Genomic DNA, 23,536 nt, shown 5'->3' with positions numbered 1-23,536 from the left:
CCAACCTGGCAGATGAGGATCCAAGAGCAAACAAGACTAGTCCCTGAGCTTTCTGAGCTACCAGGGCTGAGTGTGCAATTAGAGCGCAGTGTGATAACAGATGTCTTGGGATATACAGGAGCCATGGCAGAGAACAGCTGGGTATGACTCTGACTGAGCAAAAGCTTTCCCAATGAAATGATGCCTAAACTGAGACCTAAAGAATAAATAGAAGATGGGGGAAAACAGGGAGGGAGAAATAAACAAGTTTAAAACTGTGAGTGTTTGGGATGAGAGGCAAGAAAAGAAATGAAACTGCATCATACATAAACTATAATTTGATTTATTTTTATCCTCACCAAGGACATTTTTTTTTTCATTGCTTTTAGAGATGGGGAAGAGAGGAAAAAAGAGAGAGAGAGAGACATACATCAATGTGACAGAGAAACATCAACTGGTGGCCTTCTCATAGGTGCCCGAACTGGGGATCAAACCTGCAACCTGGGTATGTGCCTGTGACCTGAGTGGGAATCGAACCTGCAACCTTTCAACTACGAGATGATGCTCTAACCAACTGAGCCACATCGCCTGGGGCTTTATGATTTTTTTAAAAAACTAAAATAACTTCTAGATTTGGTAGTAAGTTTTCAATTTTTTATTTTTTTATGAAATATGATACTAACTAAAAGCTAACAGTAAAACTTCACCAACCACTTAGATTTCTAAAAGCCTTTTTTGTCCTTATTTCTCTTTCCTTCTGTCTATCCTATTTGCCAACCAAATACAACAAGGGACAATTTTAAACACGGCATCGTGACTTCTGGCCAAGATGGACATGTAAGTAGATACACTTTACCTCCTCACACAACCAAAAGAAGAACAAATTTAAAAACAAAATATACCCAGAATTGCCAGAAAATCGAACTGTATGGAGGTCTGACAACCAAGGAGTTAAAAAAGAAACATTCATCCAGACCAGTAGGAGGGGCGGAGATGGGCAACTAGGGCGGTGAGGCCATGTGGCAAGGCGGTGGCTGGAGGACCGGGTGGACAAGGCGGCAGCTGGCAGACCGGTTGGTCCCACATCTGTGTGCAGATAAACCAGGAGGAACAGCTGGGAAGCAAATCAGACCACCCAATCCAGGGTTCCAGAGAGAGAAAAGCAAGCCTCAAAACTTCTCGAGGTAAAAACCTGTGGGGGTTCCAGTGGTAGAAAAAACTCCCAGCCTCACAGGAGAATCTGCTGGAGAGACCCACAGGGTCCTAGAATGTATACAAACCCACCTACCTGAGAATCAGCACTAGAAGGGCCCAATTTGCTTGTGGGTAGAGGGGAAGTAACTGAAAGGCAGCCAAGAGCCAAGCAAACGGCATTGTTCCCTCTCAGACCTCTCCCCCACAGAGAGCATCACAACTCAGCTACCTGGGTGGCCCCACCCTGGTGAATACCTAAGGCTCTGCCCCTCCCACCGTAACAGGCCCGATGAGACAAAGAAATATGGCCCAAATGAAAGAACAGAGCAAAGCTCCAAAAATAGAACTAAGCAATGAACAGATAGTCAACCTATCAGATGCACAGTTCAAAGCACTGGTAATCTGGATGCTCACTAAATTGGTTGAGTATGGGTGCAAAATGGAGGAAAAAGTGAAAGCTTTGCAAAGTGAAATAAAGAAAAATATACAGGGAACCAACAGTAAAGGGAAGGAAACTGGGACTCAAATCAACGATTTGGAGAAGGAAGAGATAAACATTCAACCAGAACAGAATGAAGAAACAAGAATTCAAAAAAATGAGGAGAGGCTTAGGAACCTCTGAGACGACAACTTTAAACATTCCAACATCTGAATCATAGGAGTACCAGAAGGAGAAGAGGAAGAGCAAGAAACTGAAAACTTACTTGAAAAAATAATGAAGAACTCCCCCAATCTGGCCAAGGAAATAGACTTCTAGGAGATACAGGAAACTCAGAGAGTCCCAAAGAAGTTGGACCCAAGGAAGCACACACCAAGGCACACCATAATTAAGTTACCCATAATTAAAGATAAAGAGAGAATCTTAAAAGCAGCAAGAGAAAAGGAAACAGTTACCTACAAAGGAGTTCCTATAAGACTGTCAGCTAATTTCTCAAAAGAAACTTTGAAGGCAAGAAAGAGCTGACAAGAAGTTTTCAAAGTCATGAAAAGCAAGGACCTATACCCGAGATTACTCTATCCAGCAAACTATCATTTAGAATGGAAGGACAGATAAAGTGCTTTCTAGATAAGGTCAAGTTAAAGGAGTTCATCATCACCAAGCCCTTATTATATGAAATGTTAAAGGGACATATCTAAGAAAAAGAGTATCAAAAACTATGAACAGTAAAACAGAGGAGAGGGGGAAGGGGAAGAATAGGAGAAATGGTACAGGGAATAAGCAGCATAAATAGTAGGTACAAAATAGGCAGAGGGAGGTTAAGAATAGTATAGGAAATGGAGATGCCAAAGAACTTAAATGTACAACCCATGAACTAAGGCGGGGGTCGGGGGAGGATGCTGGGGAGTGAGGCAGTGCAGGGTGGAGGGGAATAAAGGGGAGAAAAAAATGGGACAACTGTAGTAGCATAATCAATAAAATATATTAAAATAAAATAAGCACAGCGTCCTTCCCAAGACTGGCCAGTACACCTCCTATCCTTGTATTACAAATTGGGAGCCAAAAATCCTCAGACCTCTACAGTCTCCGGCTGTCCTGCTACTCTATTACTTTTCTCCACATTCTTTTCACATGCTTACAGGAATTCTGTGTGTAGCATTACAAGCCTCCATTATTTAAGCCACTTAACATCTCACCACATCCCTCCCCACAGATTCTTCACTCCAACCAGACCCTCTTTATTTGACCCTGTATGCACCACACTCAGTGCTTGCCTCAAGCTGACCCCTGCTTAAATTGTCCCAACTTGCTCTCCCTGTTCCTATTCAAACAGTACCCATTATTCAAGACCTACTCTTAGCTTCTCAATGAATCCTTAGTCAATTTCCCTAACCCACAATAATCCCTAATTAACCTGAATTTGAACTATATTTATTTTTTCTGCTAAACAATGAGTACTTAACATTGTTTGGTTATAGTCTACTTTTGTTCTAGAAATATCTAAATGTTGTATTTTTGCAAGGCTTGCCTCCTAGTTACAAAACCAAAGGTATTAATTTTTTTTTTTTAAGATTTTATTTTTAGAGAGAGGGGAAGGGAAGGAGAAAGAGGAGACAAATGTGTGGCAACCAATGTGTGGTTGCCTCTTGCACACCCCCCTACTGGGGACCTGGCCCGCAACCCAGGCACATGCCCTGACTGGGAATCAAACCAGCAACCTTTTGGTTCGCAGGCTGGTGCTGAATCCACTGAACCACACCAGCCAGAGCTTATTTCTTTTATATCCTACTTACATCAATATTAAACTGGGACAACACAAATCCAATACCTGTTCGCTGTCTGACAGATCAGGGGTGGAAGGTTAAGTCAGGTTGAATTCGGTGCCAGCTGCTTCTCTCTGTAACTATAGGTTTAAGGACCATAATAAGGACTGAATTTACATGTTTTTTAGGACAGGCAACAGAGCATATACACTGATAATGAAAGATACTTAAACAACAACAAAAACCCTAAATAACAGATTTATTTATTATTCCAAATGCAGGCAAACACCACCATATTGCAAGACTCCCCATCTCTTTGTCCATATCTAACAAATAATAAATAATAATACAAATAAATAATAAATTTAACAGATGAATTAACTTAATGTCAGTAAGAGAAATATGGAGGTAATAGGTATGACAAACAGCTTAGATTTTAATTAATAATGCCCCAAGGTGATCCTTGCTTTTTAATTGTTAATTTTTTTTTCATTTATTAATTTTAGAGGGAGAATGGGGGAAGGCGGGGGGGGGGGGGGAGAGACAGAGAGAGAGAGAGGAAAATGCCGATCTGTTGTTCCACTTATTTATGCATTCATTGGTTGATTTTTGCATATACCCTGACCAGAGATCAAACCCACAACCTTGGTATAAAGGGATGATACTATAACCAAATGAGCTACCTGGCCAGAACCTAATGCATGTATTTTTAAGCAAATGCTTCAAATTTTCCATACAGAGATATCTTAATTTTTCTGAAAACTAAGTAAGCCATTTTCCAGGAAGAAAAAAGGTCAGGATTTACTTCTTATTTAGAGAGGAAAAAAAGGTGACAGGAGAGAATGAATTGAAAAACCAAATATTGTGTCCCCTGCCACCCAATGAAGAAAACATGCAACTTGGATCGGCACCTAATTTACTTGTAGCGTGTGTCCACAAAAAAATGTCTATAGGTTCCCAAGGCAGAGAAGGTCAAGGGCAATGCTAAGTCCTTCTGGTACACTACTCCTCTTATTCGAAAAGAGCTCCTTTTCCAAAGAGGCTCACGAAAAATGAACAAAATTATTTTTATATAAGCTCAGAGAACGTTCTTAAAAGTAAACAATACATACAGAAAGGTATTTCAGGTTCAGTAGAATACAAGGTCAGGGTGCCCAACCTCTTGCAAGAAATTTACCTTTTGCTGCCTAGAAACCATTAACATGGAAAACTTCCCCCCAGTTATAGCAGGCCACACATCTACAATAAATGTTGCTGCCTGAAGGTGCACCAAAGAACACATTTGTTAACAAAGAAGTAAAGACATCTTGTGTTTTAACTCTGCAAGTGCCATGTAAGTGTCCAGGGTATAGGCACACCTCACTCCATGCTGTCAGAGCATGACGTTTCTACTTCTATTACAGTTCTTTTTAGACTGTATTGTAATGGTTTTTATTTGTATCTGTTTCTTTCTTTTGGCCAAGAATTCTGTGAGAGCAGGGACACATCTTACTCATCTTGGTCCTAGTACGGTGCCCTGCAAGAGACACTAAACAAAAAACTACTGCCAAATGAATGGACAAATCCACTGTATCACTTGGATGCTCACATACTAACAACAGCCAACTGCCCAGAGAAAAGGAGACTTAGATGAGAGCAGCCTCCTAGAAACTATGGCCTGAAATTATAGATCATTTCAATAATAAGTACATTTCACTTATTAATCACCTTTGTCTATTCCTTTCAGAAAAAACAAGACTGAGTTTTCTGTTTCATAATTAGTATAGGTACATGAAAAGTATAATGCTTCTGAAACCTGTTTCAAACTAAACACATCACTCCTGGGCACCCATGAAACTACAGGAGAAGAAAAGGGAGCAGACTGTATTTGAGAAGAAAACGACATTAGTTTCAACCTTTAGTTCTCTAAATATCAAGCAAAACAAAAAATATGAAGGGGAAAAAAAACTTCATCAGAAACCGTTTAAGGGAAAAAAAGCACATCATCACTATAAACTTACAACAACCCTCTCAGGATTTATCACAAACAGAACAGGTGAAGCTTCACAGAAAAAGATAAATTAGAAGGGTGCCTTCTTCATGTAATGAAGCCCAAATATTATCTTTCCATAACCCATAAGTTTATAATTGAAAGAGTCCCACATGTGTAACTTTTCCTATGCATCTAAGAACAAACATCAGTTCAGTAATTCATACCAGAACCAAATAGTCACAAGTACAACAGGTTTATCTCACCTCTGAAATACACTTTTAATTATGCATTTGGCTAATTTCAGTCATCCATTTACTCTATGGACCCTCTTAAATATCAACTGAAACAGAGTTTCAAATACTGACCTCTAATTCAGTATAATATAAACTATGTCTTCTGTCCAGAATTACATCAAATGGCCACAGTTCCTTTTCCAGTAACACCATGAGCAGCAGCCTGAAGCCCTCCCCAAATCATTTCTGCAAGAGGGTCCCACAGTGACTGCATCTAAAATGAAGCCAAACCTCAAAAATGCAGCTATGCCAACTCAATGTCATTGGAGTTTTCAGGTGTCACATATGAGCTCAAAATAGGTCAAACTGCTCCCTCCCTGGCGCTTTAGCAACATTCAATTCTTCAGCACTTCCCCCATATGTTAGATTCTTTTTAGTGGTGGCTTATACCTAATATTTTTTCCCAACTTTAAGTTTTAAAGAAGCTGTTAAGTGTCAGGGAAGAGAATACATTAGAGAAGCACCAACCTATTTTTATATTGGGATCTTATATGGAATCATTCCAGGGCAATGTATAGACAGGGCGGAGGCCCACGTTGATGACAGCTGTGTGAAAGGCCTCAATTTCCAAAGATCATAAATCATTATAGTAAGCACATCAACATCATGTGGTACTCTGCAAGCATTTTTGCAACCTTACCATTTCCATCTTCTACAGTCCTTTGATATCCTCAAAAGACGCTTGGATTTCAAAACCAGCCCCACATCAACAAGGCTGGCAATTGGCATCCTGGAAAACCGCAAGGCAAGACCCAAGCAAAATGGAACTGGAAGATGCAAGGACTTGTCAGCACCTGTATTCATCTAAAGGAATGATACATAGATGGCCGCTTCCTCCAGAATTTGATTTTTAAGAGAAGAAATTACCCCAAATACGCAAACCAAATGAGAAAAATTATATGAACTCATCATGGGAGGAGGCACTTACCCAGACAATCCCACCTGATTCAGGACAGTTTAAAAAAAAAAAAAAAAAAAAAAGAGACCCATATTAACTATTTTAATTACAGGTTAATCTTTGACTCCCAGAAAGCAGAAAAGCTTCAGAGATTCGTTCCTAAATAAGCAACCTGAGAGAAAAATGGCCTAAAATCTAGCTCCCTCCATATCTTCCTATGAAGAGTTCCTGGTGGCTCAGTGTGTTGAGCACTGGCCGGCAAACCAAAAGGTCACTAGTTCGATTCCCAGTCAGGGCACCTGCCTGGGTTGTGGGCTGGGTCCCATATGGGGGTGGAGGGCAACTGATAGATGTTTCTTCCTTTCTCCCTCCCTTCTCCTCTCTCTAAAAAATGAATAAAATCTTAAGACTTCCTGGACCTCATGATTGAGGTGGCAGGAAAAGCTGCTATCTGTCTTTATTTCTAACTCAAACAAAGACCCAATGACGTCATCCCCATTGTATTTTGACACAAAGAAAAGTGTGTATACAGATTTCTGGGGTTAAAAATTGCTGAACTTTTTTAAATAGAAGAAAAAGACCACACGTTATCACTGTCATAAAAATGCCTTTTTGATGTCTTATGTCATAAAATAAAAACAAAAGTCTATTTTATGACAAAACACCTAAGAACAAAACAACAGTACTCTATTACAGTTGAACACTTAGTGAGCACTTAGTATCTGCGTAAAAATATTTGGAACACATACATTTGCATGCATTGGTGTAATAAATACATCAAGAAAACAGTGGATTTCTCTAGGTAACATTATGGAAGTTAAATATGACTAGATTAAGGGGTGCTGGCTGCAATAACACTGAGTTCTTGAGAAAAACATAAGTCAAGTACTTCCGATTTGTAGAGTAAGTTTGTATTCTCCAAGTATTTCCATATCTATTTTTTTTCACTTCAGTTTATATATTACAGTCCCCACCTGACAGCTAAGGAAGCAGGGCACTGCATCATACTTCAAACCCATGGTACAGGCAGAACCAGGATCCAGGTCTTCTTAGGCTAAACAGGAGACACATATTGAGTTTATTTATAATGTTCGTATGCTATCACGGTTCATGACATTTTGGTAAGGGAAAAAGAAAACATGAATTACGCAGCACATACATAGTGTGCTTAAGAGATCCAGTGATTCTATTAAATCAGCATCACATCTCTTAGCAAAACATTGTTTCTAGAGTTATACTGTTCCCCTATAAGTCACCTAGCTCCCATATCTCAACTTGACATATATACATAATCTCCCAGAATTTTATTTTATTTTTTTAAGTACAGCGTCTTTAAGCAAAGCAGCAATCCTCAGGTGGAAATGGCAACATCCACAGCTGATCTAAATGCTATATTCAAGCCGCTCATCCCAAGAACTCATGCCACTGACCCAAGTGTCAGTCAATGTCATCTTCAATCTCCCTATGAAGAGCTAAAGGAAAAGAAAATCTAATTAAAAGCCCAAGGAAAAATCCACTTTAATCAAAACTATAGCCCAAAGGCCAAGGGACTTTACAGTAGTAAAAAAACCCAAAAACATGAAAAAAAAAACAGTAACAAGAAAAGCGAAGTCAAGGGGAAAAAAAGAGGAGACATTGTAATTTACAGGATTAAAACCAAACCAATCAAAAATATATTTCCAAACAGAAGTTACTGGGTTGGCCAAAAAGTCCGATTAGTTTTTTCCATAAAAGAAAGATGTATTTTTCATTTTCACCATTAACTTTATTGATTTGGATATTCTGAGTATGTTGGCTATCTCCTGCACATTGTAACACTGACTGTTTTCAATTAATTTCTCATTTTGATTGCTATCAACTTCAACTGGTCTACCCGACTGTGGAGAATTGTCCAGTGAGAACTCTCCAGCATGAAACTTTACACACCACTTTTGACACTTTTGATCAGTCACATCACCTTCTCCAAACACTGTACAAATCTTTTTTTGCATTTCAGTTGCGTTTTCACCTTTCTTGAAATAATAAAGCATAATGTGCCAAAAATGTTGTGTATTTTCTTCCATCTTCAATATTAAAATAGCTACACAAAAATTCACCAATTTTGGTAAGTTTTTTTTAATGCATGCTGATGTGACAGCTGTCATAATACAATCTATCAAAACTGCTTCAATTGAAGTTAAAGACAATTAAGTGCCACTACAGCCATTGCAGGGGGAAAAAACCAAACGAACTTTTTGTTCAACCCAATAGTATAAAAAGATGAAGAAATAATAGAAGGGAGTTAAAAGACAGAGAATCGCAATATTAATATTTTACTAAGAAGAAAAGGAAACTAAATGTTTGAAGTATTACTTTATAAAATCAAAAGGAAACAATGCAACATTTGATTTTATCAAAAGCAAAAGAAAACCATCTACTATGAGCCTCTGTCAACATCTTTTCCCAAGCCGAACAACCATACAGAGGGTCTCAAACTTGGCCAGTAATAGTCCTTGGCCAGGAGCTACTATTAGATGGGAGCCAATGCTAGAGGACTGTAAAAGCTTACTCAAAAACTCGGTCTCACAAATTACTAGTCAGCATTTCTCCACACTACAATATCTGTGCGAATCATAATAGAAACAGCACAGAACAGATCATCATTACTGTTTGTAAAGTGAAACAATGTAATCATATCATACACACGCTACTTTAATAGACACTAGGAGATCTCTCAAATTAAAAATGACCAAAGTAACTAACAAAGGAGTTGAATAATCCATCTAGAAAAAGAAAAAAGAAAAAACTGACTACTTTTAAACACTTAACTCATTTTTAAAATCTTTTTTACCTCAGAAGGCTTTTCACTTCCGATTTCGTAATTAAAATTTTTCAGAAAAAGTTGGAAAGACTATCACCTCTAGCAATTGGAAATCAGTTTCAACTACAAGTTATTTAAAAGAAATCACTCCCCAACAGTACGAAAGCACTGAGATTCCAAAGCAGTTGTCATGCATAATTCCATTTCAGAACTGAGCTAGCCCAACTGCGACAGGTAAGAGAGGCCTACAGCCTGGAAAAATAACAGGAAAAGTTGCATTTCCCATTCCACACCTTGGACCTAATGAGCACATACCTAATGAAGCCGATAAGCTTGAAAAGAAAGAGAAGACCTAAGGTCCTGGCCAGGTAGCTCACCTCGTTAGAGCATCGTTCTGATACCCCAAGGTTGCAGATTCAATCCCTGGTCAGGGCTACATCCAAGCAGCAACCAATGAATGTATAACTAAGTGGAACAATAAATTTATGTTTCTCTCTCTTCCCTCCCCCACTTCCTCTCTCTAAAATCAATAAACAGATTTTTAAAAACAGGACCTAATGTTCATCTTGATATTTACTACAAATAATAAAGCAAACGGTTAGCACTCAATTTTAAAATAAATGACTACAGCCCAGAAAACATGTACTTTAAAAGGGTAAATTTTATGGTAAGTTACATCTCAATAAAGCTGGGTTGTTTCTTTTTTTAAAATAAATAAATAAATAAATAAATGTACTATGAAGTACATTTGAAGTACTATGTATAACATATAAATCACCTGATTGTATTACTGAGTGATCACAAAATGTATTTAATAATTCTGATAGATAAAAAGAACATCAACTTCACTCATGGTCAAAAAATGCAAATTAAGATAAAATATTGTACACTCTTCACCTGTAAGGTTAGCAAAGACTAAGAACTTTCACAATATCCAGAGCTGATAAGAAGATGTAGAAATCTAAACCCTAAAACACTCTTTATACACTGGCACATCTTGGAGGACAAGTTATTAACAGCTTTCAAAATTAAAAATGCACATACCTATTGATTCAGCAATTCCACTTCGAAGAATTTAATGTACAGATATACCTATTCAATTGTACAGGTTCAAAGGATTTACAAAAAAAAAAAAAAATCAGAACCAATTTCAGTGTCCATCAACAGGGAAATAAAGTATACATGTACACAATGTCCCACTATGCAGTTGTTAAAAAACAAAAACCTGAGGTATAACTATAGGTATTGGCTTGAAAAATAGGGGCTTGAAATACTAAATAAAAATTTAAGATAGTATGTATAGTGTGTACATATGTGCTTATAAGTCCATAGAAAATGTCTGGAAATATATTAGGGAGTGTTACTCTTTTTGGACTGTATGAATGTGATTATGATGAGTATACATTAATTTCCTAATTATAAATTGTATTTAATTTGAACTCATCAGGGTCTCAAAGTCATACATACCCTGGTGTCACATCTCCTATGCTATGGGCCCAACCTGTCTTCCCAGTGCTCTATGGTACCAGCCAAACCAGTCATCTTCCTTCGAGATATCTGGCCAAAGGACTCCCCTCCAAAATGCACTTACAATTTGGTTTGAACAACTATCAGCAACGCTTTCAAATACAAATTACCTAAGTTGAAAGAACTACATCTGCCTGCAACTGCTACAGAACATTTTTAAAGAATTTTTTGAAAAAAGGAGATTGAAACATAACTTAATAGTCCTCATCATAGAAGCAGCAGCAGTTCTGTACTCACCATTTCCTATGCTTTCCAACCTCTGTGCCTTTGCTCCAATTTCCTGCATGAAATCCTCTTAGCTACTTATCACATGTCCAATCCTGCCAATCCTTCAAAACACAGGTTAAACACCTCGTCCTACACCAAATCTTCCCTAATGCCCCAGCCAGAACTAATTCTCTTTCTTAAACTATAGCATCATCATCTTTTGAGGCACTTTCCTCTACCCAGCACTCAACTGGGTATATGTCACAGTCCCATTAAGTGAAAAAATTCATCAAGGGCACAATCTGTCTTTGTTGTTTTGTATGCCCCATTCCATACATAAATTAAACTGGTATTTCACTAAAGCTTATAAGAAAAAGAATGGTAAGAATCTAAAAATAAAAAAGCACTTATGCATTTATTTTAATTAGTTAATATTTACATATGGCAACCAGTAGGAGAATGAAAGGTCAGGATCCCTCTGTCTCCACCCTCCTCGCCAGTGCCCTAGTATTGTATGCCTCCTTCAAAGGCAATCGCTATGATCAAAATCTTCACACAAGGTTTTAAGAAGTCCATAGATACTCTAACTTTTATAACACATTCATAACTTTGGGTCTAAGTTGACAGGAATAATTTGTGGCATTTAAGAGTGCATTTATTTATGACAATTATATAATTGCATACAGTATACTTGTGCAATTGAAGTGACCAAAGCAGACGTGGCCTCTATCCTTCTGGAGTTTACAAAACAGCATGCACCCAAGGTTGCAGGATCCGAGCATAACAGTCAGAAACCTCTCTTCTAGCCCCCAAGTTAATCATCTCCATTCTTTCATCATATTCTTGTTTCAGACTGAGTATAACATGATTAGGCCTCAGCTTTGCTCTGCTAACATAATCATATATAATCATATTCCTCAAAGATTACACTCCCATTGCCAAAATTAGAATCAGCACATCACCAAAATGCCACAGCAGCTATTGGTAATGGTGGGCCAGTCTTCCAAGTGGCAAATCTTATTTATCACATGATATTTTTTCTTAATTTCATGTCAAAATGCCAAAATTTGAAAAATACTTTTTAGGTCCCTCCTCCAAACTCCCCAACCTGTAAGTCCCAGAATGTCATAAAGCCAGGCTGTAGTGCTGCTAGACAGATAGCCAACTGCTGTTGTTGCTGTTGTTGTAAGATTTCATTTTACTTTTACAGAGAAGAAGGGAGGGAGAAAGAGAGGAAGAGAAACAGCAATGTAAGAGAGAAACATCGACCAGTTGTCTCTGGTATACAGCCCAGCTCGGGACCAAATCCACAACACCTAGGCATGTGCCCCAATCTGAGGTTCAAACCTGCGACCTTTCACTTTGTAGAACACCACCCAACCAACTGAGCAACAGCAGTTAGGGTGGTGACCAACTGCTTTTAGTTATTCCTCACAGGCCATTAAACCAAGCTACTAGAGAGCTGAAGCTATACCAATAAAATGCATCTCTATCTCTCTCCATCCTCTACCATAAACTCTCTAAAAAGGAATATTAATCTGATTGAGTCAGACTAACTGGACCTTCTTTTTAAGTATGAAGATTAAATGCAGATAAAAAATTACATGCATACATATATAGATATAGATATAGATATAGATAGATCTGAAGGTCTGCTATCTTTCTCTTGTTCATTTCTCTCAGACACACTCTAAGTGACTATTATAATAAAGTAGTGAGATTTACAGGTAAGAGAAATCCCTTGCCTAGGCTGTAAGCTTAAGCAATATACTCCAAGTAGTTTACTGAATAGCTATACATTGGTATTTTAGCCAAGAGCCCAATTAATAATAAAATAATACTTTGAGTTTCCCACTTGCCACTGTTCTACTTATATATATAAATCTCCTTCAAGATCCTAATGAAGAGGAACAGCAAAGCTATAATATTCTGATTATTTATCAACAACCCAAAATGCATCACTACTCCATGGTCTATGCCATTCACTTGGTATTTAATCACATACTGTTTGGTAGCATTTCCTATATTCAAGGAAATTTTACAGTTGATAATTTAAAGAAAACTTACGCGAACCCTCTAGAGTTGACCCATTGCTCCTACATATCTCCCAGTGGTTGAGTGTTGCAGACAACAAAAAAAGGGAACAGAGTGGAAAGCTAGATCTCTGGATGATGGTAACTATAATAATAAATATAGGCTAATACTGATCAAGCATGTACTATTTACCAGGGACATTTTAAGCAATTACTTTGATCCTCACAACAAATTTGTAAGATAAGTACTATTATTATCTCCATTTTACAGATGAGGAAATTGAGACAGAGAAAGATAAGTAACTTGCCTAAAGTCACAGAGTTAACAAGCGGCAGACTAGGGATTGAAACTAGAGCTCTTAACTACTTTGCTGCAATAGTAGAAAGGTTAAGAGTAGACAAATACAAATTGATAATAAATTTTGAGACTCAGTTCCCAAAAGACATTCACGGAGGCAGAGGGCAACACGGATATGCATCTCAGGAGAAAGAGGAGGGCACTTTGGAAGACAATGCCAAGGGAGAAGTTAATGGACAGGATCAGGAAAAACACCAATATTTAAAATAAAGTTAATATGGTGTCAGATGGGTAGACTTACCCAGGTGATCACTTTGTAAGTTACATAAATGTCTAATCATTATGTTGCACACCTAAAATTAATATAATATTGTATGTCAGCTGTAATTAAAAAAAAGTTAAAAAATAGTAATAAAGTTAACATTTTAGGTCAAACTGACAACACAGTAGGGTGGTTAAGTATTTTAGTACATTATATATTTAAAAACACATATTTCAAATCAAAATAGATAACAGTAATACCTAATCTATGGAAACCAGAATATTATTTAACTACAATGACTACAGGTTTATGACAGCAACTGTTTTTATTGTACATTGATCATAGCTTAGGTTTTCATGCAAAATCTTTAGGCAAGAACACCACCCTTACACTGTCTCTATAAAAGAAAATAATCTGTTTTAAGGTCTACTTGCAGAAATGCTTTTCAGGGAATATACAGCTATGAAAAGATATGGCCTAAATAGATGACATTTCAATGATTCTAAGATGTACAATGTTTTACATTTGTATAGCACTAGAGCTGGAACAGGTCTTACGTGGCTTAATTGGCAACATATTTTTTTCATTCTTATGGTACAAAAAATAATGGTGCATCTTACTACTGATGGCATCATAGAGTCAATGAACAGTATCTTTCAGAATACATCTAATTCCATGTGTAAACATACATACATATGAGTGTAGTTAGGAAAACTTTCTGCCTTCAAGGGGTTTGCAACCTAATGGAAAAAGTAAGATTAATACTAAGGTACAAATGCAAGTAACAAACATTTACACAAGATATAAAGTGATAAAATTAAGTGCGAACGTTAAAGGACTGAAGAAAAAGGTAAAAATAAGTGTGAAGGTTAAAGAACCAAAGAAAAGGTACTGAACTGGTAGGAAATAAAGAGCGGTCAAACTTAAAAACTTAAGGCGGTATGTATGTACTAAGCACAGTTTTAATAAGAACAGAAAGAGAGCAAGAAATAAATGATATCTCAATAACAGTAGGGGAAAAAGATGAGTAATATCAAGTTTTGGTTATGTTACTATCCTCTAAGAACCAGAAACTACCCTCCAGTTAATGTAAAGCACTGCTTAAAGACGACTAATCAAAGGGGAAAACACTGTTTTTAATCTTTTATCTCTCTCTCCTTTGAACCCCTGCAGAGGTTTTAAAATAAGTTTACAAATTTTTTGATACTTCTCCTTCAAGAGGTGAATCTAATCCCCTGCCCTTTGCACACTTGGGCTGGACTTAGTGACTTGATTCTAACTAACAGAATAATGTGAAAGTGACAGGAAGTCATTTCTGAGACTAAGTCATAAAAGGCTCCTTTTTCTCTTTTTCTCCTCCCTCTCTCTCATCACTTGTCTTGGAGGAAGACAAATGCCAAATCATGAGGTCACTCTAGTAATCATATGGACAGGTCCATGTAACAAGCAACTGAGGATTCCTGCAGAGGCCTTCTGCCCACAGCCACGTGTGTGAGCCCCTGGAAGCACAGTCGCCAGCCCCAGTCAAGCCTTCAGATGACAGCAGCCCCTATGGACTCACTCAGCTAAGCAACTCCCAAGCAAGTGACCACAGAAACCATGAGATGATAAATGTTTATTACTCTGTTGTCACTAAGCTTTGTAGTAACGTATTATGCAGCAATACATAACTAATACAACCCCATTGTATTTTGTGTCTCTAAAACACCTATCTTTATCCTCCAGCAGTTACGCGTATCCCAATGGCTGCTACAGGAAGAAACTTCTAGACGGCTGTTCTCTTCATCTTTACATGCCTGTAAGCCTTACCTCAATGAGCTGCACAGTTAAGTACTTGGTTTTGTTTTTATTCGTTAAAAGATTCTAGCCAGCGCCTATAAGTTGACTACAAGTATCCAAAAATGAAGTGATTAAACCTTGAATAAGAGCATAGCTACTGGAGTAGGATGAAAAAGAAAATTATTGATTTGACTGATTCCACTGAAAATGGAATGAGGGACAATGGATGCAACAATCAAAAAGAACTCCAAAATGACATATGTATAAGATAGAAAAAGCAGTCATACTGGACCCCTGAAGACCTGGAGTACAAAACTTGCTTAAAGAAAGATAGTACACAGCAGCAAAGCATTATAACACTAACACTTAGAACTTCATTATTAAGGGGAAAAGGACAAGCCACTTGATTAAAAAAGGATTAATTTTACAAGTGTTTCACAAACTTTTTGCAGAATATTAGTTTCTGTAAAAAGGTCATAGTATTCTTTGAAGGGGAAAAAAACAAGCAAACAAACAAACAAAAAAGTGTCCTCTACATTCTATAGGACATTTCTGAGGTTTTAAGGTGCTAATGTGCACTACAAACTGATTTGACCTCAGAACACTTGCGGCATATTAGTACGCTACAAATATGGTTTGGGAAACACTGACTTGGGATGACAGATAAGCAAACAGGTAGGTGGATAGATTCAGAGAAAATAAAAGGACAACAAGACAAATGTAATAAAATGATCCCACCTAATAGAGATGATAACTACCAGCTGTAACTATATCGAGTTTCTTAATGCAAAATAAATTATTAGATAATACCCTGACCCATGTGGTTCAGTGGGCTGGATATCATCCCACAATGAGAAAGGTCACCAGTTCAATTCCCAGTCAGGGCACATGCTTGGGTTGCTGGCCAGGTCCCAGGTAGGAGGCGTGCATGAAGCAACGAACTGCTGTTTCTATCACACGTTGATGTTTCTCTCCTTCTCTCTCTAAAAAATAGTCTTTTTAAAAAATAAAATTAAGTCATTTTTTTTTTAGATTTTATTTATTTTTATTTTTAGAGAGAGGGGAAGCGAAGGGGAAAGAGTGGAAGAGAAACATCTATGTGCAAGAGATACAGCAATCGGTTACCTCTTGCACGCCCTCTACCCAGGACCTGGCCTGCAACCCAGGCATGTGCCCTATCTGGGAATCAAACTGGCAACCTTTAGGTTCACAGGCCGGCACTCAATCCACTGATCCACACCAGCCAGGGCAATAAAATCTTTTTAATAAATAAAAATAAACTATTAGATAAGCTATCAAAAGCAATAATAGCCACATAGATGTCAGGGGAAATGAAGATGAGAAAAACATGATAGGATGTAAGAAGAAAAGAAATTCCCTTTCCATGGGCCATGGCTTAGAACGCCTCCCATTCCCTGGGCTCCTACTATATACCTCGAGTGCTGGCTTAAAAGGGTGAGCACTCCACCATATGGAAGGCTGGTAGGTAGCTTAAGAGGGTGGTCTGGCCCCAAACCCTTAACTAACAGTGATAACTAACAACCCATGTGATCTATCCCTCGAAGTGTTAATTAAAGGCATAAAGAGTCCTTAGAAGTGGAAGCAGAAGCATAAAGATACAAAAAAAACTTAAGAGGTAAAACAGTGGAGTGAATAGTAGAAGAGTAGGTGGGCCAGCCCTGGCTGTCCAGCCCAATGTAAACAACTTTATGTGGTGGCGCTGCCAGAGGGCGCAGGATTGCAGATGTTGATGCCCCTCCAGTCACATTCAGGGACCAACACTTAACAACAGAGGAGGGGAGGGAAAGAGGAATGAAGGGGCAGGAGGAACACAGGCTCTGGGTTAAATAAAGGGCAGACAGCTTAAATTCACCTGAATGACGTTTTCATGTACCTAACATCTTTTTAAGTCAGTGTAACCAGGTTCTGCTCAGGGAGAGAGATGTTTCCAGGGCCTCCGCAGGCAGCTTCTCTGAATTCATAAATGCAGACACATGTCCACATTCTCACCTGTTCACACTCCCCCTAAACTGTGTTCATTCCACACATGTTAAGTGCCACCACCACTCTCCTCCACCTCCACCCCAAGAAGTAACAGGGTCAGGAATCAGATCTCTGGGAGCCTGGTAGTCATGCATAGGTGTCCATAAACCTGAATGTGCATGCTCTGTTGAGTGTGTGTGTGTGGCCATGTGCTGGGAAAGATTCTTGTGGGAATGGCTCTCCCCTGCTGCTGCATGGCCATGCTTGCACACAAGCTCTCTTTCAGGTTAGTCCAGGCCCACAAGGTAAATACTGTCTCCTTTAGAGTGGTGTCCTTATGCTACACACAGCCTGAGCAACCATACACAACCTTGTAGGGTATGGCTCAACAAAGTCTTCCCACTAAGGAGGCAAACAAGGTAATCTTGTCACTAAAGCTGGATAGGACCCCTGTCAGTATTCCAGCATCAATGAGGCCCAGCTGAACCTGGGGTTCTTGTTTTTCTGTGAGGCCTGACTCTCAAGGGTTACACTTTTGTCCCACTTTTCCCCAACACCTGAGATGACTTGGAGTCTTTCTGTTTGCAACCAAAGAAGCCGAACCAAAACCTTTACAAATCACATGTATAACTAGTTTAAAATTAGGGCCTGGCCCATGGCTTTAACTTCTCATGCAAAAGCCCAAGACGAACAGACTGGGAGGATTCCTCAAATACCAAGGTTAAATAAGGGGCAGACAGCTTAAATTCACCTGAATGATGTTTTCATGTACCTAACATCTTTTTGTTAGTACTCTATGAATGAGAGGTCATATCATTTTGATATTTAACCACATGGGGAAAAATTTCACAATTAAACATACTGCTTATGCTTGATGATATACTGACAAATTTTACCAAATAAAAACAACAATTTTGCACTGGCACAAATACTTCACTTTACAAAAACAGTTTATTTCTTCAATTGATTTGAGAGAGAGAGAGAGAAACACTGATTTGTTGTTCCACTTCTTTATGCATTTATTGGTTGATTCTTCTAATGCGTCCTGACCGCGGTTCGAATCTGCAAACTTAGAGCAGCAGGGACAATTCTCTAACCTTAACTGAGCTACCTGGCCAGGGCCCACCCAAATAAAGTACTTATTATGAGCTATCTGGTCTAATTATCTAATATTCAGACATGTGTTACATCTCACATTGCTTGGCACACCAAGTTAATTACACAAATCACAATTCCAACCAAAACTCCAAACTAGTAAATATATTTAGTATTTGAGAATTTTTTTAGTTTTGTGATCAAATATTCATTAAAACAGCTTAAGCAATCTTACCAATTTTCTAACACATAAATGCTTATTTCTCCTCATTATTTAAGAAACACTAAAACACTATTAGATAAGAAACCAAGCACAAGTAAAGAGGCTCACCAAAATCATACTTAAATGGGACAAGCAAAGCTATACACCTGGAATAATTACCAAGATCCTAATAATTAACAATCACTTCAATTTGATTCAAGAGGAATTCCTGGTTCCTGAAAACCCCTATGATCACCCAGAGCACAGCATTATCAGAAACTGATTATGTAAGATAACAGTGCATTGTTTCTGGGTGTGCAAGTATGTGTACTGAAGTTCACAGCTATGTTACATTAATGACTCACTTAAACATCTGAATTTTCTGCTATCTTAACTTTTAAATCAACTGCAAAACAGGCTGCCAAAAGCAGTTAGTAGGAAAGCATACAGTTCCCAAAAGAATTTTGTATATACAACTCATTTTACTACTTAAATGTTTTTTTGATTATTGAGATTTGAACAAGATGTTAAAGATTCAAAACTAATTTTAAAAGTAGTAAGTGCTTACTAAATTTATAATAATATTCAACATACACTGGTTTTTAGAAAGGCACAGATCATATTTTTACATGTGTTTTTATAGCATCTAGCATATTTCTGTCCAATACTACATACAATTATTGCAGAACCTGACAGTGGTTACTGTGCTGCTTTTTAAAAAAAATTTTTGCCTGACTAGTAAGTCAAAGTTGAAAAATAAATGGTGCACAGATTTCTTGATTTGGATTACATTCTTGTTTTGCACTAGTTATAGTTACTCCAGTTACCTTAAAACAAAACCCTGGCAGAGACTATATTGGATTGAAATTACCTGAGAGTCTATTCCTACTGAATAAATAATACATTTGAACTGTTCATATTGCAGTGTAAAAATATCTATGACTTAGAGATTTGCTCTACCTTTTGAAAGCAAAATGAATCAGAAATCACATTCCTATGAGTAGCCAGTCTAGAACAGAAGACAGTGATTCTATACTAAATTTCTCTCGCCACTACAAACCTCTCTAAACAGCTTATTACATTAAAACAGCTGAGATGGGATAAAATGTGTGATAATAAAAACCCTTCCAGGCATGGATCAAGCATATTATCTCTGAAACTACACCTTGGTTTAGAAGACTCTGAACAGGAATTTGGCTTGTGTTAATCTATGTACACACTCGTTTCACATTTTCTCTTCTAATTTTTTAACTCTAATCCATAGGGTAAGTCATGCTATCTGACAATGTACTTATGTTTATATGACTATTGAAAACACCATTGCAATGCAACACTATCACACATGCAAAATTGCTGATTTTAGTGAGTTCCTCCCCTGCCCTTCCACCTTCTATCTGCCTCACCCCACTTCCCCTTCCCCGTCCCCACAGACACACCTTTGCCCTGTTAAGCCCCAGAGGAAACTCTGAGTCCAGTGCTAAGATTTTTCCTCCTATAGGGTAGGTCTATTTGACTTTTTATTAATGATACTGAAAACTTCCTAAAGACTGCTAATGTATACACAATTCCCCACACCAAAAACACAAATAAACCCTCCATTTTGTTTAAAATTTCAAGACAAACTAAACTTCCCATAAAAAAAAACAAAAGAATATCAACTCAAAGTCCTTAGACGTCACAATGTGTAAATACTTCTGATAATAGAACAAATTAATGTCAAGACACAGCCAATAACATAAAAAGCCTCCACACAACCGTGCCTGTCAAGGAGCATCTGTATTAGCAGCTCATGGAAGTGGCATATGCAGAAAAAAAAACTACAACTGCATTCAAAATAAAATCATTAGGCCTCAGCCGTCAATCCCCTCCCCCACCCTCTTCATCTGGATCCTTCAAAGCAATTAACCAGTAGAAGGTGCTCTTCTGCAACCTACCAGTACACACACCAGCGTGCACCCTTAGCCCAGAGCTGGGTTTACCCTAGGTGGACTCTCTTAGCCCATTCCCCATCCAGGGTTCAAGGCAGCCTCTACACTGGCCCTCAAAGCAGAAACCAGTTCTCATCTCATAGGCCCTATCGGCAAAACACAACACAACACACTGACAGCCCAACAGCAAGCAAACCCATCAAACCATCAGACCACTGATATGTCAGAACACCCACACACACTTTGCTAAATATTAACCTCAAATATGTGCTCAAAACCTTAACTGAGACGATCTACTTCTACCAAGAAAAGACGACCCTCGTCACATTCACTGCAAGAGTCAACTGAACCAACCACTGTCCCCAACAAAGTCATGGCAATGAGAAATGTGAAAGCTGACTGTGAGGCGAGGACATATAAAGAAGGATTTTTATCTTTACATACACAAAAAAGAAAGAGCAGCAGAAACCAGGGCTGCAAAGGCAAGAAAGGAAGGTGCAGAAGAGGAGTCTGAACATGTTTTTGAGTGTCCTTTAGTTTCCAATGTACTCTTCTGCCTCTACAAGGTTGGGGGGTAAAAATAAAAAAGGCCAGACAGGAGATGGGTGAAAGAAAGCTGAAAAAGAAATGCACTCACCCCTTCCCCCATCTTCTCTCCTCTCTCCCAAAAAGAGCTGTGTTTGTCTAAGCAAACCTAGTCCCAAATATGGGAGAGAAAGAATGAATGTGCGTATGGAAGAACAATGAGCCCTCAGCCTGGCAGAGTGTGAGTGTGAGTGTGTGTGTGTGTGTGTGTGTGTGTGTGTATGTGTGTGCGCGCGTGTGTGCGTGCGCGCGCGCGCGCTTCTGCCTCTTTTCCCTGCGACCTCAACAACAACAGGGAGAGCTGGAAGCGAGCTTTCCATCCAGCCTAGGGCCTCGAAATCAAACCTGGTTTTTAATTTACAGTGGAATGAACTCAGCAAGCAAATTCATGGAAGGAAACAGCTACCCAAAGATGATTTTATTATTGTATAGATCCATCCTCTCTCCCCTCCCCCAACAGAGACTGAAGAATCCCGTGTACACCAGACAAAAAGGTCTCTCTTCACATGAAAAGCAATTATCAAAACTGTTTCGAATCAAAGCATACCATGCATGAATTTATACTCCATTAAAATGTTTGCTTTGTAATTCACCAAGTGCCTCTTTTACTAGTTACCTTTATTGTGTTGAAAAAATTGCTGTGGAGAAAGCTATTCCAGGATTCATACAAAACTACTTTCTAAATGTACCTTAAAATAGCAACACATACTGAAACATTTAAGGCACCCAGTTTCTCAAGGACACATTTTGCTTAAATCAATGTTTGAAGTCTGTAATCCAGACAAATTGTAAGCAAACCTTGGAAAAGAGGCAGAGGAAAATGACAATTCAACAATGAATCATTTTGTTTTCCTTTTAATAACTTCTCAAGCAACCAGGTTCAAAGGAAACCTGCAATACTTTCCCCCTCTCCACACACACACACACACACACACACACACACACACACACACACCGCCCCCCCCATATAAAACTCCTTCTCGTTCCCAAAATCTTAAAAGAAATAAAAATAGAGCCACTGTCTTTCTGAGAGCGAAACACGATAAGAATCCTATCCTGCTGCAAGTGATCTGGATTTCATAATTTAGTAAAATCCCACATAGCAGAGAAGTAGAGCCTGAGAGCACAAAGAGCGAATCTTCTCCTAAGGCGAAAGGGGTACTTGAAAAGTCCTCCCCTAAGACCCCCACATCCACACACATTCAAGAAATGTATCGTTTCAGCCCTTGACTGCTGTTTTCTCTGCCCAGCTCAGCCAATAATTTACTCACATGAAAGAGTTTAACCTCAGACAAGTCAAACGAGAGCATGAATAGGCAGCCAAGAAAGAGCAGGGGTCAGCCGGCGAGTGGGACAGTTACCTGGCCCGGCCCTGGCCAAAGAAGGCGCTCGCCCTGGACTCCCGGCGTGCGCGGCGCCCCACCGGCCTCCGCTTTCGGGCTCGCACCGGACGAGGACTCCACGCCTACCCCTAGCCCGCCCCACGCTCCACGCCCCGTGCCCAGAACCAGGGGCCAGAAAAGCAAGCAGACGCCACGCGCGGCCAAGTTGGACTCTTACCTTCCCCGGATGCGCTACACCATCAATGGAGGTGTGTTCGGCCGGCTCCTGGGAAAGTGGGGGGACGCGGCGGGAGGCCCGCGGGGCTGGGGGCCGCCGGGCTCGGGCCGAGGAGGGGCCGGCCGCGGGGACAGAGGCGGGCTGCGGGGGCTCCCTCCCGTGACCTTCCTTGCAGTCTCCACTTGTCTCCCAGCTCCTCGCTCGGCCAGTCCCTCAGGAGCGGGAGCCCAGGATCATGTCTGGTTTTGTTTTCCTGAGGACGAGGGGGGCTCCCTGAGGAGGAGGATTTTTTTTCTTTTCCTCAACTAGGAGAGAAAATGGGGCAGAGACAATGTGGGAGGCCAGCGAGGGAAGAAGGAGGCGAAGGCGAGACCCGAGCCGGGCGAGAGTCTCGGGAGTGAGGGAGGAAGACGAGGCTAGGAGCGCGGGGAGCGGCTCGCGAGCGTCTGTGGGAGCAGCGGCACCTCGGCGATGGAGGCCGAGCCGCGGCGGGGTTGCTGCACCGACCCACCGCCCACTCCGCGCTCGGGTCCGGCCCACCTCGCAGTATCGCGCCTTGTCATTGGCCCGTTCCTGCGTGACACCCGTGGAGGCGGGGCCAATGGGAGACGAAGGGGTGGGACCTCTCTATCTCCCTTTTTTTCTTTTTTCCTTTTTTTTCCTTTTTTCCTTTTCTAATAAAATGAGCAAAGAGAAGCTGGGGAGCGGCCGGTTTCTGGCGACGCCGCGGTTCTCGGAC

At 39.5% G+C, this 23,536-nt stretch overlaps 1 protein-coding gene across 4 annotated transcripts in view; it reads right to left on the bottom strand.

Annotated features, from left to right (window-relative positions):
- Positions 1-23,281, bottom strand: part of RERE (arginine-glutamic acid dipeptide repeats) — a 373,240-nt gene extending 349,959 nt beyond the window's left edge. For all 4 annotated transcript variants that reach the window (XM_054579811.1, XM_054579813.1, XM_054579814.1 and 1 more), the window contains exon 1: positions 22,798-23,281. The gene's annotated coding sequence lies outside the window, so the exon portion shown is untranslated. The remainder of the gene's footprint in view (positions 1-22,797) is intronic.
- Positions 23,282-23,536: the final 255 nt, after the last annotated feature.

Source organism: Pteronotus mesoamericanus, unplaced genomic scaffold (assembly GCF_021234165.1).
Source record: "Pteronotus mesoamericanus isolate MK-2021 breed Mesoamerican mustached bat unplaced genomic scaffold, CSHL_Meso_final contig_557, whole genome shotgun sequence".
Taxonomy (NCBI): Eukaryota; Metazoa; Chordata; class Mammalia; order Chiroptera; family Mormoopidae; genus Pteronotus; species Pteronotus mesoamericanus.
This window is presented reverse-complemented; position numbering and strand designations above follow the sequence as displayed.